Consider the following 17,567-nt stretch of genomic DNA (forward strand, 5'->3'; position numbering starts at 1 on the left):
TTTCATTTACAGCAGAGACACTGAACACGCAGGGACAAATTATCCATCAAGCAGTGATCCAAACTCCGCTGCTTTCAGTCCCTGCACACATTTGCACACAGGGAGAGACACGTACGCAGTTTTACAAAATGGCCCTGACCATCACCGTGTACCGTATACTGTTCCCGCCCGCGAACAAGGAAAATCCCTGAGCTATCAAAGACGATTAATGTAGTCATTTATCTCACAGCGCTGTCTGGTTAATAACAGAGTAAACATGGGAGGATGGAGAGCAGAGTGCAGGTACATTGATGAGAAAGGTTTAACGAACTCTGCTCTAATGAGTTGAGCATGTTCTTCGGCAGCTCTGAATTGCAGGAGTGTTGTGGAAAATGCAGTCCTGAGGCTGAAACACACTCTTTGCAAGGTGCACTCACAACCTCTCTTCACTTATAGCTCCTGCCTTCACACCTAACGTGCTCTCGAGTAGTAATGTACACTGCAAGTTCAATGAAATGGAATCACGGCTTCAGATTTAGAGAAGGCATGTACAGTGTTGAGAGTATGTGTGGGCTGAATACCAGGGATAACACAATGTTTTACAATCGAGATAGACAAAAGTGTATATAAATAATAAAGATTAATATTGCAAATTCTCTATTAAAGTTGAACTATATGTTCACTGGCCACTTCACTAGTTACACTTTGCTGTTGCCAGGTTGGATCCCCTTTCACCTCCAGGGTATAGACTAATCAAGGTGCTCTAAACGTCCTCTGAGATTTTGGTTAATATTGACAAAAACTGAGCCTCATGAGACCCGGCAAAGTTTTTTTTTCAGTCTTAGGTTGTCTAATTTTTGTGAGCCTGACTTAGCTGACAGGAGTGGCACCCATTGTGCACTTCTGCTGCTGTAGCCCATCTGCTTCAAGGTGCTCTTCTGCACCATGCTTGTAAAAAATGATTAGTAGTTACTGTTGCCCACCACCTGAAGGGGTATGGCCTTTCTTTCTGATCTCTGATATCAACGTTGCCTTTTTCGCTGGATATTTTCTCTTTCTTGGACCATTCTCTGTAAACCTTAGAGACTGTTGTGTGAGAATAGTTCAGCACATCAGCAGATTCTGCAATACTCATGCCATTAAAACCATGCCATGCTCAAAGTCACTTAAATCACCTTTCTATTCCATTCTGATGCTTGGTTTGAACTTGATCATATTTACATGCCCAAATCCAGTTGTTTGCTGCTACGTGACTGGCTGATTAGAAGTTTACGTTACTGAACACTTGAGCAGGTGCATCTAATGAAGTGACCACTGAGTGAGCATACACATTAGATTTAATAGTTGACTCAGAGCCTTTTTAGCACTTGGAAACTTGTACATTAGATGTGTTATGAAGAGAAATGTGCATGTTTTAACCTTCTGAGTTCTAAGACGTCTTAGATGGTAATCCTAACTCCTGACCTTTCTCTCAGTTAGAAAGGTTATTTCCTTTGTTCCCTGATTGCCACTAATTTGAAGAACTACTTAATAAAAAGAGAAATAGGATATTTCGAATGCCCACAGTTAGAATTAGGGCTATGCTCAAGGTTGTCACGCATAACCTCAAAGGGTTAATTCCTTGAGGTTAAAAGAGGGAAGCCAAGCGCAGGTCCTCTCCTGTTGTTGTGATTTGATTTTGGCGGTTGGTCGAGCAGATGGGACGGATGTCTGGAAGTTGGAGTGCCTTTGGTGCTCCCTCCCTCAAGTGGGTGGGTGTGTGTACGCAAAGTGCTCTCCAGTCTGTCTTTAGGAAGATAGACAGCTGGTCAAACAGGCTTACGAGAGCAGTGGGCAGTCTGGTCTCTGACTTAAGCACATTAGTCTTTACTCCTCATTGGTCAACGGCTTCAAGTTCAAAACTGTTTTGTAATGTATTGATGGGTGAATATTGTGGACCAGTGACGATATGTCCTCTTTTGACTAGACAGTGGCAAAAATCATTAAGAAAGCATTATCGACGCATGCGTGCATGCTGTACCCCGTGCCAAAGTGTTTTTACGTCTTTGTGTCGTGATTGAGGGTGATGGGGTGCACTGTGAGGGTAGACACCCCCCTCCACCCACCCCCAACCCCCCCACCCCAATGTACGCAGTTATGTGGTTGTGTTGTGCAGCACGTAGGCTTGTGGAAACCGGACCGTTCTGCTGCTTCCCTCGTGGCGGGTGGCCTTGGCGGTTGGAGCCAGCAGAATGGGTACCAGGAGGGTGCAGGGGTGTTTTTGTGGCTGTGTCAGTGATAGAGAAAGATCAAGATTTAATTTCATGGCCAAACCTACTTTTTTTTCTGTGTGTTTTCTTGCCTTTGAGACATTCCTTCTGGCACATTTTATCCAGCCAAACAGACAACAAAGTTAACTCAGCATCAGGATGTCATTTATTAGCTAATGTAATACAACACCAAACACGACTGTTGTATTCCGTTACCCTGCGCTGACGCAGAAAACAGAATACAACATTGTATTACACAAGAAGCACAAAGAACAAAGGGCAATATTGACTTACAAAGGTCTGATTTTTTTTTTTTTATTCCAAGAAACCCGCCCATTCGATCTGACATGATGTACCCTTGACTGGTGAAATGATTTACTTTTATTGCTGTCTCCTTTGGCATCTGTATCACTTCTCTTTATATATAAGCCAGCAGCTGCTGGTCAACCAGAGAGTGCTATTTTATTTGAACATTGGCCTACTGTGGGCACCAAGAATGCCTCAGAGTTATATGAGAGCAGACGTATAATTATACCATTAGACTGACAGTGATGCTTGCTGCGAAATACTAATACTGCTGTTTTATTTTGCGTGTTCTAATCAAAGCTGATCTCACTTTCTGTTTTAGGGGCTACAAATAGTTGAGACATCAAGATTGTGCTCTCTTCCCTTTCCGTCCTCCTTTTCGTTCTCTGTGTGAAACCAACTCGTGCAGGCTTCTGGTCAAAGCACACATGTGCTTGACGTCACACGGGCTGCTTGTGGGCTGACGTAGGTGTTCAGACTCGAGCCATATCAGAGGGGTGATTGGGCCCCAGTGTGGCTGCCTGGTAGTGCAGTCTACAATGGCTCCTGTTGAGACCTCATGTCTCATGCCCCATAACCGCAAATGATGCTTGTATGTGTGTGTGTGTGTGTGTGTGTGTGCACACGTCTGTGCTAGCTTCAGCTATCTCATGCCAGACATATCTGATGCAAGAGCGGATCAAGGGATCACCATGTCATTTCTGAGAATAGTCCGTATCCATTCACTATGGGAGAGAAAAATGTGGGTTGACGGAGCCAGATGTTACTAGATTAACAGCTGTCCACGGCCTCTATTGTCTGCCACATCATGTCCGGTGGCTGTAAGAAGACAGAAGAACAAGAAAAGAATGAAACTGTACACTGAACAGATGGACAAGTTATTCTATCATTTCAGCTCATTCTGTACAAAACATATCCAGGACATCATATCCTCTCTTCTCTCAGCTCAACTTTCCTTTAAACCAGGGGTGTCGAACTCGAGGGCCGGTGTCCTGCAGGTTTTAGATCTCACCCTGGGTCAACACACCTGAGTCAAATGATTTGTTCATTAGCAGGCATCTGGAGAACTTCAAGACATGTTGAGGAGGTCATTTAGCCATTTGAATCAGCTGTGTTGGATCAAGGACACATCTAAAACCTGCAGGACAACGGCCCTCGAGGCCTGGAGTTCGACACCTGTGTTTTAAAATCTCTGGTGGAGATGTTCTAAGAATACAATTAAAGAGTCTCTAAACTGACAGCATCCTACTACAGAGTCTGTGTGGACCCATGTAGAATAGCGAAAGTAACTGTCTGGAGAATAGAGAACTTGTTCAGTGGGCATTATGTGTGCACCCTGAACCCGGGCAGCACCTTCACCCAAACCAAGCATAGTATTTGTACTCTATAGATGTTCTGTGTAATAGTGAGAATGCATGTGCAGCAGATTGCCTCCTACATGTACAAGTATTGTCCTGATTCTCCTGACCCAGTCCAGAGGGCATGTGAAAATGCCTGTAGACTCTAGCTCTTAGGAGACCGGCCTAAGAATTGATCATGTGTCATGGGATCTACTAGTAGATCAATTGGCTCATGGCCCACTGGGGTGCTGCCTACCAGCAAATCACCACCAGCGGTCACAACACATTTAGTCCTGCTTCACAGGCACTTGCTGACATTCAAGTACTGTGGCTAAACAGAGGGAGGAGGAGAGCAGTGTTAAGTTATGGTAGTTGGCTGGCCGAGAGCGTAATTGAACCCTTGAAGCCTCAGGTGAGCGGTGACGTTCACCTCTCAGAAACGCTTAAATGTGTGAATGTTGACTTATTTAGACACATTTTTAAAATTCACATCCGTCCACCTTCTCATTTATGATACACTTCAAAGACAAATGTAGTCTATGTGGTAGTACATGTGTAGTAATGTTTTTGTCCTTGCCATTAGGAGTAATGCTGCTGTGTCCTAAATGATAGCACAGTAGTTTAAGCAACTGGATCCAGGCTGTTACCTTTCAGTCGAGCTGTCGTCTGTCCTTCCGCTCACATCTGGATCCAATAGGAGCGACTTCCTTCTCTGAAGGAGGGACACATATAAATAGCCAGGCAACCGTAACCACACCATGCAACACAGCCTGGATGTTAGTTCATTTGATTACTGCTGCCCTGTTTTGCACTGCCAGCTCAGATATGGGATCTTATATTCACGTATCCTTGCATGTATAAAGAGCCCAGGTCTGTCATTTCCACCTCTGACCCTCTGACGCCCTGGTCTGTGGTGTGACTGATGCATGTACACTGAATATGGAATGCACATCAACACAATTCTGTTCCCATCTGTGAAAAGTTTGAATGGAATAAGGCCAGGACTGATAGGCAAGAAGAGGATGGGTGGGCTGAAACGTGTGGGCTTAGGAGGGGGAACACTGTATTCTGGTTAAAGCAGAACAACTAAATTTGCTGCTTTTATGAGATACAGGGCACAGTAACAGCTACATTACTAGTGCAAAGATTATGTAACCACGGCACAGTGTCATTTTGCAGCAGGTCTTACGTCCGGTGTCCTCATTTTGATGTGAGATGCAGAAACGGCAGACGTGCAGCAACGACTTAAGCATATGGCTGATTCTTTGTTTTGTTTTTTGTTTTTTTCAAATTGCATCCTAAGAATGACCTTCCTCATTGTGTCTCCGATATGTGTGTACATTCCAGTGACTTAACACATGCTTCTTTCTGTGTGGCACATGTGCATGTCTTACCACAGTCCTGGCTCAGCCCAACCCCTATCAAATTAAGGCTCATTCCAGCAAGAGGTGGGACCGTTCATCTCGTGGCCTCGACCTTTCCTTGCTCGTACCGTCTTCTGCTGGGGGCTCCAGGGGCAGCGCAGGGGAGACGCTGGGAGGAGGAGAGGGATTGTTATTGGGGTTTAATGCTTCAGCGGGAAATCTACGCCGTAGCTACGTTGTAACTGCAACCCCATCTGAAACTTTATGCTGTTACCTACGGTGTAACCTGACATGCACCTCAGGGTTTGTGTGCTGTTATTGAGTGAGTTTTAATTTGTGTGATTTCAGAAGCAGATATCGCAGAGTGGTGTCGTGAGGAAAACTGATGCAATAGGCCCAAATTTACCTTGACACACACACTTTTGTCTCATACCAACACAGGTATGTGTTGGCAGGTTGGGATGAGTTTCTCGGCCATTCAAGCTGCCCCATTTTGTTGCTCCTTTAACATAGATTGGTGTTTTCGGAGCAAATGCTATAGCAATCAATGTCCTGTTGTTTTTAACCCATGCCCTGGGAGTTTGCATGTGTGTCCGTGTGATGTAGTAAAACTGCAAAAACATGGAGGTTGTGTTCCAGGGATGGAACCTGAGATTGTCCCCGTTCCCCTCTTGCTGGCCTCTTAGGAGAAGCCACCAGCACTTGCTCCTGCCCCTTCTCCACTTCGTGCCTGCCTTCCTCTGCCAGACGCATAGCTTTAGTTTCCCTGCTAGGCTACAAGGGTATCAGGTTTGTTTTGGAGGGGAGTGGGTAAGAGGAAAGGGGAGGGTTGGGGTAGAGATGAGGAAGGCTGGCATATGTGTGGAGGAGAATTAGGTGGACAAATCACATTGGTGTAGGTTGGTTTTTTTTATCCAAAAAAGGAGGAGGAGAAAAAGATGGGAGGGGAAAAATAGAACTAACAAGTCCCCCCTGGCCTGTTGCTGCTCCTGACCCCTTATCCATAAATTCCATGCCAGGAATTGGAGTTGTGAAGCAGCCATTTTATGAATGAGGGTTAGGGGGGAGGGAGCGGGAGACCGAGAGGAATAAAAGGAGCAAGAGAGAGTGAGAGGGGAGGCGGGTTAGGTTGTGTTTAGTATATGTGTGTGGGTGGGTGAGACGCGGCTCAGAGGCGCTTGTGGTAGAGTTAGTTATGTGTGTTTGTGTGTGTGCGCGTTAGTGACTGTTCAGGCTTCGTGTGCGTCTGTGTTGTGTTTTGTTCATGCCTCTGCTGAGACACTGTGCAGTCTGGAACAAAGGCCCAATTTGGGTTGTGCTTCCGTCTGAAGCTGCTCGCTTAGCAGCCACTGCAGATCAGTTATCAGATTGAGGAGTAACAGGCACACCTCAACATTTTGTAAACTTCGCCAGTTACAGTTAGGAGAGACATCTTGATTTTGCACTTGTTTAACCATGTGCTGTGGAAGCATGTAAACATCATTTCTGTGCTCTCCTGTTGTCTCACAGTGAAACTGCCCCAGTGTTTTTTTTTCTTATTGGGTTTTGTTTTTAAGTGGATTCCCAGGGGCTCACCACACAACTTTACTATTTGCATTGTTATTTAATTAAAATCTTCCAGTAGATATAAGCACCTTTTTTCCCCTTTTTCCAGCTGAAATAGTTTTAGACAGGTGGAAGAGACGGTATACAAGCATACTGAATCATTTTTTAGTAAATCTCTTTTCTTTAGTTAATTCATTTTACTGTCTTCAAGATATCATTTGCAGAAAGTCTTTAAAATCTTCAACAAAAAAAATGTTACCCAAGAAAACAAAGCAGAGTTTGGGGATCACAGAGAGTGCATCTTCTCTTCTTCTTTGCTGTGGAAATTGACCCTTGTACCCCTTGTACAATGACGGCACAGTGATCCTTTAGTGGTGAGTTAGAGGCATCTATTGTTCTGTTATCCATTAGAGGAAAAATGACGATCCAAGGGGAGTCTTGTTTCAAGTGACGGAGCTTATTCTCTCGTTTGTGATTCCCCTATATCTGCTGTCACAGAAATATGGCTGCAGGCGAATAAACACAACTTAGGTTTAGATGGCAAGGCGAAGCCGAACCTCCACTATGTGAACTGGACCTAACTTAGTCCGATGTAGGCAGCAGTTGAGTGGTTGCTGTGTCTTCTGTGTAAATTATAGATATTTAACACATAAGAAATCAACTGAAATCGGTTTCTTGTGTTGCATAAATGAGTAATAATGTTTAAACGAACAGATTATTCCACGTGATCGAGGTCAGGCATAGTGCAATCTCTGCGTTGTCATGGCGATTCCCAGCCCCTTGCTGTCATCCATAAAGCAGTAGGTAGCAGGTGCCATTAGCTAGTCAGTCACTCAATGCTGCTCGTGCAGTGCTGTAGGTAATGAGAGCTGACACAGAATGACAGTGCAGACAGGAGGACATACTGTCACTGCGGCTCAGGGACACGAGGACGTCCTCCGGTGTTGTTTACTCCTCCCTGTGTACATTAACGCTGCTGATCCTGCTGCTGATGGCGATGCCGCTCGCCTTTTCCTGCTTCTCTTTAACTGAGATAATCCGTTAACCATTTGAGTCACCGATAAAATAACACCGCTAACCCGTTCTAGCTTTTCAAATATAAGAACTAATATTTTGGAATTATCCCAAATGAGTCATGTTTGGACTGTTATTAAAATCATTTGAAGACTCTGATTTACAAGCGCATTACTTTTTTGTTTGTGGATGTATTCCCGCTGTGTACATTTACATAAACAATTAACAATTAATGGACACAGGCCCACCTGATTTCATGGGTGTTCAGGAATTGATGTAAGTATTGATTTAAGAACAGGGATGGATATCCGCATTTATCATTGAAAACTTTATTATTATTCCTGTTGGTAAAATTATAGGCGTGTGTGTGTGTACCTGTTTAGACATCTGTGTGGGGACCAAAAATCAAAAATTACTATACTTGTCAGGACCAACAGTCACTTGTGAGGACAAAAGTGCCTGTCCTCACAAGTTTGAAGGCATTTTTGAGACTCAAAGCTTGGTTTTAGTGTCAGGGTTGCAATTAGGTTAGGCTGAGGGTTAGGGTTAGGCATTCGTTTTTGATGGTTAGGGTTAGGGTAAGCAGCTAGGGAAAGCATTATGTCAATTAGATGTCCTCACTAAGATATCAAAACGAGAATGTGTGTGTGTTGGTGTGTTTAGGTTGTTCATTTTCAAATAAAAATCAATGTTTCGACTAAAATAATCCAACTATTCAGAGTAACTAACTGCAATTTGTGCCATGTATTCTTTTCCCCCCTTTAAGTGGTATAAGTTATCACGTACCGCTTGTACAGGTGTTGCCAAAGCAGGAAAAGAGTAGCTATAAATAACAGTAATCACTTGCTGAGTCCCTTCTCTGACGTGCTTTGTTTACTTCCTCACTCGCCTTTTTTCCTTACAGGAACCAAACAGACAACAGAAAGGTGCTACTTACTATATGATTGCTGCCGCCTCCTTGCCAGCCTTTTCACAACCTCTTGCTGTCTGGGAGCTCAGCAGAGTGCAGAAAAGAAACCCCGCAGCAGTGAGCTAGTTAGATAGCAGATAACGGCTGTGGTGCAACACACACACACACACACACACACACACACACACACACAGAGGAGTCTAGTAGTAGCTCTAATGAAACCACCACAAGACAAAGCAGTGACTGGAAATTTGGCCATGGAAAAAGGCCTGGAGCCAGAGCCAGCGCTTTGATGGCTTTCTTTTGAGTGGTAAAGGATATGGTCTCCTGTTTCATGTCTTTGCTCCTTCTTGCTGTGTGTATGCATTTGTGTTCGTGTGTGTGTGTAAGTGTGTGATTGATGGCTCATTGATTGAGCAACGTGCTCCCATTCCCTCTCTCAGCCAGCTATCTGTCCCCTGGCTGTATGTAGCCAGCCAGCCCAGCACCAGCTGTTCAAAAGTGTGTGTGTGTGTGTGTGTGTGTGTGTGTGTGTGTGTGTGTCTGTGCGCACATTCATGTTTGAATAAGTGCATTCCGGCGGAAATCACTGATCTAGCAGGTGCGATTTCTACTCTCCCATGGTGTCTTGTTATGGTCTTAATCGGGGCGTGGGCAGCATTTTAACACCAGTTGATGTTACGTAGAATAAGAATATGTTGCATTATTGATGATTAATATTTAACACACAATTCAAGTAGGATAAAGGGCTCGTTGTGTTATCATCTGCATGTTCCTCGGTGGAGTTAAATACTACAGTCATGTGTTATGAGGCATATGATTTTTTTCTCTCTCAAGTAATTCCAGAGCTGATCCAGTGCTTCTGTTGAAGAGAAAAAATATAGCCTCGGGACCCCCATTTATTACAGTTTATGATGTTCAGTTTAGCAGCATTCAGACCAATAAGAGTTAACAAGACATTTATGAAATAACTAATGAATTACTGCATCTGGGGACAGCAGAGATACAGCAGTTCTCGGGTAAATATAGAATCGGCTCATCCTGTGCTTGCAGTTGGTGCAGTGTCCTCTTTACGCAGGTTACCACATGTGTGTCAGAGGAGCAGAGGGATCTTTTAAGGATGACAGAAAACTTGTGTAAAGTGATCTGCTCGGGGAAACCCTGGGGCTGATTAAAATGGAGCTGAAGGAATGATAATAAGTCTGAAATATCAGAGTTCAGATGGTGTGAGAGATTGTGGTAGATATGCTGTGTTGCTTTAGAAGACGCTCACTGAACCATTAATGGAATACAACAGATTTTTAGGTCACAACAAGGGGGGAAAAAACTGGTTCCTCAGCCCTGTGTTTACAATCTCAATGAATGTGTGTAACATGTCTGCTGTGTTAGCGTGCCTCTCTACCATGGCGTTGACCCCCTGCTGGTGCTCCGCTACTGTTGCAGCCTTGTTCCTTGAGTTGTTTGAGGCCTGTAACAACAGGAAAACAAAAGCATTTTTTTCTAAGCAGGGGCACCTAAGTGGGCCACACTAGTGCGCCCCACATTTATGTCCCCGTCTGTCCAAACTGAAGGAGAGAGTTGTCTGCAGCCTCAAAAAAGAAGGGGGGAAACATGCCCGCTCTTTCTAAACTGTGTCTTTATATCTCCCCTGACTGTTGGTAGCCACGGGCTTTCACAAAGGAGACTATTGTTTGTTTGGTGGGGAGAAAGCATGGGCATTTTGTTTCAATCATTTCTGGAAGTCTTATGTTTAACATGGTGGGGGCTTAGCACGCTTCCTGTAGCTGGAAGCAGTCTTGTTCCCTGTGTCCATTTCCCAGCCTCTGCACTGGCATCTGTTCTCTCTGCCCTCTGTGTCAACTTCTGAATGCTCCGGGTTTATAGTGTGTTCACACCTGTGGAGGTTTTCTTTTTGATTAAGCTGCAGCTTTTGGTGTCATAGCAGGACAAGCTATACGAGCTGAAAGTGTGTTCAAATGTAGTTTTTGTGCTTTGTGCCCAACATAAAAAACCCGCCCCCAGATCTTTCTCCATCTTCCCGTAAGTCCCAAATAAACCCTCCTGCCTCATGCTTGCTAACCACTGCAGCGTCTTTGAGTCCTCTTGCAGCGCTTTGATGACACTTCACCTCTCCTATATGCACTGACTCCTCCTTAATCCGACTTAGAGCTAATCTATCGCCGAGGGATGTGATCCGGCACTAAACACTAGGTTTGATTGTCGCAGAGCAGGGGAATCTCAGCCCTTAGTCACTGTCCCTCATCACGCATAGAATGCATGTCTTGATCATTTTTGTGTTTTAAATCTCCCTAAAAAGCCGCATCCCTCTGCTGCATGTCTAGTTTAAAACACTAAAAAAACAGTCTGATTCCTCTTCTTTTTACAGCGCATATTTTTATATTAAGCAATTATTTCCCAATATGCCTCCTCTTATTGTCTCCCTTTGTGGCTCTCTCTCTTTTTTTAGTTTTCTTTTGCTTTAATAATCTTTTGGTTTCATTACTGGAAAAAGAAAAAGCCCAGCTGTAGCTGTCCTCTAGTGAAAATGTCAAACCCAGAGTTTTACAATAACACGATGAAGCACGATACGCCAGACAAAACTCCTCATTTGGCATGTGTTAATTAGGAAGGACTTGCTCAAGTCCGAGAGCCTAGGAAAGAGAGGAAAAAGAAAACTTTATGGCTTATATGCAGATTCTGCTTCATGCTTACAGACCACACGCTGACCCATCGGGGAGCACTTTAACGATAAACAAGTGTGATGTGGCAGTGGTGCTTCGTTTGAGAGTCATACAAGCCATGTACCTGCCACACAAGTTGGAGGAAACTCTCTCTCTCACACACACACACCTCTGTCTAGAAATGTAGATAAAATTAGCAAAGCTTCCACACTACATGCTTTAATCGTTCTTTCATCTTTCTTTCGTTTTCTTGCTCCCTCCTTCCTCTTCTCTCTTCCCTCCTGAAGCTGCTGAGGTCCCTAAAAGGGGCAAAGAAAGTTGAGTGTATTTGTGTGTGTGGGATGGGGGGGAAGAGAAGGAGAGACGGGGGAGAAGGAGGAGGAGGAAGAACTGAACTCTCCACCCACCCTGAAAAGAGGAGGTGAAAAAATGGGGATAGAAGCATGATGTCACAGGCAGCCAATAGGAAGTGTGGGCTGGGGACTGTTTAAGGCCTGTCAGCTGTCCTGCTCCATCCACATAGGCAGTGTGAGGTCAGGCACAGCTTTATCCATCCTCTGCCCCATGTCTGGTCACCGGTCTCTAGCTTCTGACCTTTGAGTCCACGCTCTATGTATGGCATATGAAGGTCCTGAAGCGAGGTCTCACTTAATGCTCTAGCTGAACTGCCATTGAAACACTGCCCCAAAACCAAATATGGTACAGATTAGGTGGAGAGCTGCAGTTTGTCATTTTGTATTGTTTCCACACGCTCTTTATCATGACTACTGTTTGTGTTCGAGGCCAGAAGTGAATGGGGGACTTGCGTCATGGTAAAATCCGATTAACACCGAAACTTAGGTTACAAATGAGGAGCTACGTCTGCGTTGAGCCTGTGAGAGAAACTTGCTGAAAGTGACGTAACCCACAGTTTGTTCAGAGACTTGTAAATAGTAGTTCATTCCCGCTGCAAGGCTTTGTGCAACTGGCATGATGTTGGGTGTTGCTGTTACTCAATTACTAATAAGGATAAACCTTAACAAGTCCATTGTTGACGACACTGTAGTGGTCCTTTAGTGTCGTTCGTGGCTTTACGTTGACATGGTAAGCCACCCTTTTGGGCTTATTGTCATTTTAAGACACATGGATTTAATGGGATGTTTAAGGTAAAGTAGCCCTTATTTATGATATCCAGTCACACCCTTTTGATGTGAAAGGATCGAGTGAGAATGAGCTAATTGCTGAATGCTGCCAAACATTTCCCGTCACCGGTCCTGTTTGGCCTTATCAGCGTGCATGTCAGTAGTAAGTGCCTCTATTCTTCTGTGTTGTTCAACTGTTTATGAGGAAAACTACAAACCTTTAACTCCTTGTGCCAAAAGGAAATGTTCAAAACAAGCACGAGGTTTGAGTGTATTCTACTGGATCAGTACAATACTGTTTTACTGTGACATCATCTGGGACTGTGGTATCTTATCAGGCCATTACACTTGAAAGACCTAGCCTTAAGTCTCAGTGCAGGCTCTCTAGATAAAGAGAGTGATTCATCCTAACTCTGGTGCTTGTCCTTTGTTTTTCTGTGCATGAACACTCAAGAATTCTGCTCAAGAATTCTGCTCTTGCTCTTGACGAAGGCGGTCGCACTTTTCTCCTCTCCTCTCCTCCCCTCCCTTAGTTTCCCTGCTTAGCCTCTTGTGTCCTTGTCTAGTCTCGTGTTTTTTGTATTACTTTTCCCTGGAACACTCTCTCACAGTCCGTTCTCTAAAACTTAAAAGAGAATTATGGATTTGATCAACTGGTCCCTGAATGCAATTGACACCCCTTTCTCAATGAGAAGTTTGGGCTTGGGTGAGCCTGAGTGCTGAAGATATCTACCTATTCGGAACCATGAGAACAGGGTTCTTGCTGATCGGAGCTGGCCTGACGTATCGAAGAATTAAGGAAGCGGAACCGGCTGTTCAAACCCCCACAATGCTGCCCGCTGGGATTGAAATGATGGGATGAGGCGTGAGTTTCTCAAAATGGGCTCATTGAGTGCAGCACGGATAAGATCTTGGAGAAGCTTATCTTTCCTCATGTGGTGCATTTTCCATTGTTATACCTCTCTGACCTGTCTTCCCCATGTGATGTTTTTGTGTAATGTACGTATGGTCGGAGGGTAAGATGGCGCCGCCATTGTGTGCAATAGGTCGGCAGCCTTAACATGAAATTTCCCCTCGTGGGACTAATAAAGGTATATCAAATCAAATCGAATCTTGCTTCTATAACAACATCAAAGGGAGGAAAAAGGAAATCCTTAACCCAGATGTTATTCATGAAGCGACTATTGGGATCGGTGGCTCCATTAAGGTGCCAAATACTGAGGTGTGTATCCTAAAGAAAAGAGAGCGATGCACTGAAGAGATGGGCAGAGTAACAACACTGCAGTCTGCCTGTGTGTGCCAACAACCAGAAAGTGTCTGCAGACATACAGAGGTTTTAATGTGGGCTGTATAACTTTTTTTTAACTTCTAAAATGTTTTTATTTAAAGTAATCTCAAGCAATTTTAGGCTTTATCATCCTCTCGCTATCACAGAGGAGCAATCAACTAATGGCCTCCTCAGTGCTAGCAGAGATCTCAATTTTAACCTGGTGGGAGTGCTTGCAATGAGCACAAACATATCCCCATCAGCTTTTTAGCTCAAGGCAAATGTTGCTGTGCTTAATCGGGATTAGGACCTCTTTGAAGTCGATGTGAAATGAAGATTTGTCATGTTGAATCCAGACGTCATGCAAGCAGGGATAATGTATGCCGGATGGCGCACCAGGATGAAGTCTGGGCACCGTGTGTCAGAGTTGTCGATGGTCATTTACAGAAATATGCTCTGGTATGAGAACCGTTACTGTTCTCTGATGTTCCGATGATGATTGGCTACGATTGTCTGCAGACTAAGATGTTACACATTTCCCTGATTGCAACTTGTACAAGCAGCACTAAAATTCAGGAGTGTTTTAAAGGTGTTTATTAAAGTTTAGATTGGAGTGGGTTGGAATATGTTGAGAATCAAGATTGGTCCATATGGCTGGAAGTTCTGTCTGGTGGCATGTGGGTACACAGCCAGGTTTTAAACTGTGCCTGCAAACATCCAGCGCTTGAGCCAAAGGAAGCACCAAGTTGTTCATTTTATGACCAGCTATGTTGTTTTTTTTTCCAGTGTTGCGAAATAAATCTGTAACGATTCATCTTACAGTGTATACATGTAACTAACAGCTATGAAGACAATCACTTAACAGGAGGGATTAGAGTGCAATGCGGGCTCTTACTAACCCTGACCAGTCACTCGGCTTGCAAAACAGTTAGTCAACAGAGGAGTGCCAGGAAACGCACTGTATTTAATGAAAGAGATCTGGGAAGGCAGGTATTTTTAGAAGGCACCTTTAGTAAGAGGAAACACCTCAGAACCTCTGAAAAAATGCCCAACTTCTCTGCAAAGTTTCTCTTTCCATCCTTAATGTCTATCTAAGGACCTTATTTAGCTTGTTAAGTTCAGTGCCTGCAGCTGAAACATTTCTGTAAATCTCTGTGAAGTCTTCATGACCAGATCAACTTTAGACATGTCAGGCGAAGCACTTACTTGCCAACCATTAGGTATGAGTCACACAGTCAGTTTTTGCAATAATGCCTTCTTTAGATTTGTCAGTGCAGCTGAATGTGCTTTTAATTTGAACTCCCCCTCTGAGTCATGACAACCACTAGATGTGAGTCTTGAGGATAATTTGGAGAGCTGCTGGAGAGGCTCATCTTCATGGCTACAAAAAACACTCCAGGGGTGATGAGCTGGGACTGTGGGGCTATTAGTCGACTAGAAGTCAGGCCCACAGGGATTCAGAAGGTCAGCTTTGATACAGAGAAAGGCCCCACTATTTGACTTCCATCTAATATTCTTTTCTAATGAAACTGGGGAAATTACTAAAACTACTATTTGTTATCGAAACAGTTGCCAATTAATTTTCTGTCACTCTAACTGACCTGCCCTGTCAACCATGCATTAACTGCTTCAAGCTAGAATTACAAGATAGAAGAAGGTTATGGTGTTCAAACACCGAATTATTTAACATGGGTGCATCTCTAACTTTAATATAAAGACCTCGATTAACTAAATGTTTGGGCTTTTTACTGTTCAATGATTAGTTAGAATGAGGATTTTGCCTGGTAACATCCGAATGCATAGAATATATTAATCTGTGTGGTAAAATGTCACTTTTGAAGGATATTCTTACTCACTTTTTCCATTGTTTTAGCACTTTAATAGCTTTCAGGCCGTCCTCTGTCTCTACAGTGATAAAAACAAAGTTCTTACATATGGTGCTGCATACCTGTGTCTTTTTAGTGGGTGCAATCAATCAACAACAAAGCAACAACAACAACAACAACAACAACAGCTGCAGATTGGGCCAAGGCCCGAGGGCCTAAAGAAGGTGTGTGTGTGTGTGTACGGGCGCATGTGTGCGTGCCTGTGTGTTGTTGTTGTGACTGAGCTCGAGTGAGGGGAAATACCACGCATGCCTGAACACACAGACCAGCACATAGTTGTGTGAAAAACACATTGCTGTTCTTTAGAGGGCATGGGAGTGGAAAAGACCCAGAATCAGTGGGACAGGGAGAAATGGGCTCACACACACCTTTGTGCGCAGGCCCGAACAGAGATTTAGGCAAGCTCATCTGAGCCAGCTGTCTGCACGAGAAAATCGCATCATGATGCCGTGCAGCGTTCCTCTTCCAAACAAAACCCCCTCTGATCAGCGAAACGGTCGATCTTGCCGAACGTGCGCAGCCAGACACAATCTGCCTGAAAAAGTATTTAAAAAAGAAAAAACAAAACCTCTTTAGATTAGATCGTCCCAGCACTTAAGACTCTATTGCTGTAGGAGTGAGACCGCACTGGAATCTCTGATGCGGTTTGCCTTTGGCTGTGAGTAGAGGAAGCATCCTCTCTCCAGCCGCTCGGGCTGATGTGCTTTAAACAAGTGTCTGGAGTGATCCACTGGGGGCTCCCGGGGAGGATCGGGTTGCCGGATGAGGATGTGGCCTGATTGAGCTCAGGGAGATGGGAGGGTCAGCCTGGGATCTGGACTTAAACAGGCCCTGATAGGCCCTGCTGTTTGCTACTGTACAGTTGAGCTACCTTGCAGTCTGCTTTCAGAGCTGGTAACCTGAGCTCAAATGCCTTGACTGTGCACAGACAGGCTGTGCATCCCCCCAGTGCAGTGGATCACTGTAGCGTGCAGTCGAGTGAATGCTTTCATAAATGGAGGTGATATAGAGATACATTTAATTACGTCCTGATGAAGCTACGACCCCATTTATAACGTAAAGCAGCACCGGCGGTGTGATTGACGCCTGATGTGCACGGCTTCTATCCTAACAGCCTTCATAGGCAGTCACAGCAAAGTATGTGGTGGTTGTGTTCTTTTTATGAATGTGCAATATTTTCAAAGCGCACATTTTGTGTTAATTATAATGTATTTGTATGGTTTTGTTTCAAACTGACGCGTTTTTAAAATCACTGCCAGTTTAAATGTTACCTATTACATCCTGAAAGGTTGTCCCACCTTCCGCGTAGCCCAGCCAGGTTTGTTATTTACGAATGTTCCACTAAAGGGTCTGTTCAGGTTTTTCCTTAACTTATGGTTTCTCTAAATCTGTGGAAAGGTCATGCTTAATCACTATGGTTACGACTCCCCCTCCCAGTGCCTGCTCAAGAGAAGACTTGTTTACCATCTCTGCTCCAGACTCAATAACATGTCAGTCATCTGGAAAAGAACCTCCCCTCCCAGCTGCTATTGGTCCAGCAGACAGCTAACAGTGTAAACCCTACCCACCTATATTCGGCACCCCCTCCTTCTCCCCTGAGCCCCACTGTGAATAATGAATGATTTCCTAGCTGTCTGTCGGTCTTCCTACTTATTCTAAATGACTCCGGGAAGACGCACTGAACTTTGATGTGCAGAATGACTTAAAGAATGAAACATTGTTTGTTGGATAATTTGAACGTTTCGGCATGACTGCACCTGGTTGGTTTAGGGTTAGTGTAACATTTTACCGCATTACTTATATTTTCACGCGTACTTCATCTTCAGAGGTGGCAGTGGCCAGCTGGCTGTAAACATGTCACCAGCCTTCCAGTGTAAACAGTGTAGTAGTCTACTTGCGCAGTGT

The 17,567-nt window shown here is 44.3% G+C and overlaps 1 protein-coding gene and 1 long non-coding RNA gene across 2 annotated transcripts in view; one reads left to right on the forward strand and one right to left on the reverse strand.

Annotated features, from left to right (window-relative positions):
• The window catches only part of igf1ra (insulin-like growth factor 1a receptor), a 72,719-nt gene that overhangs the window by 29,458 nt on the left and 25,694 nt on the right, over positions 1 to 17,567 (forward strand). The gene's annotated exons all lie outside the window — the stretch shown is intronic.
• Positions 2,377 to 8,884, reverse strand: LOC146704528 (uncharacterized). The gene is made up of 4 exons (XR_014921180.1): positions 8,735 to 8,884; positions 5,269 to 5,407; positions 4,522 to 4,586; positions 2,377 to 3,353 (listed from the first exon to the last, which is right to left on the reverse strand). It is a non-coding gene; the product is annotated as an uncharacterized LOC146704528 (long non-coding RNA).

The sequence above is a fragment of the Copadichromis virginalis genome, linkage group LG7 (genome assembly GCF_057382275.1).
Source record: "Copadichromis virginalis isolate Kocher_CV1m ecotype Utaka linkage group LG7, C_Virginalis_male_GT1.1, whole genome shotgun sequence".
Lineage (NCBI taxonomy): Eukaryota > Metazoa > Chordata > Actinopteri > Cichliformes > Cichlidae > Copadichromis > Copadichromis virginalis.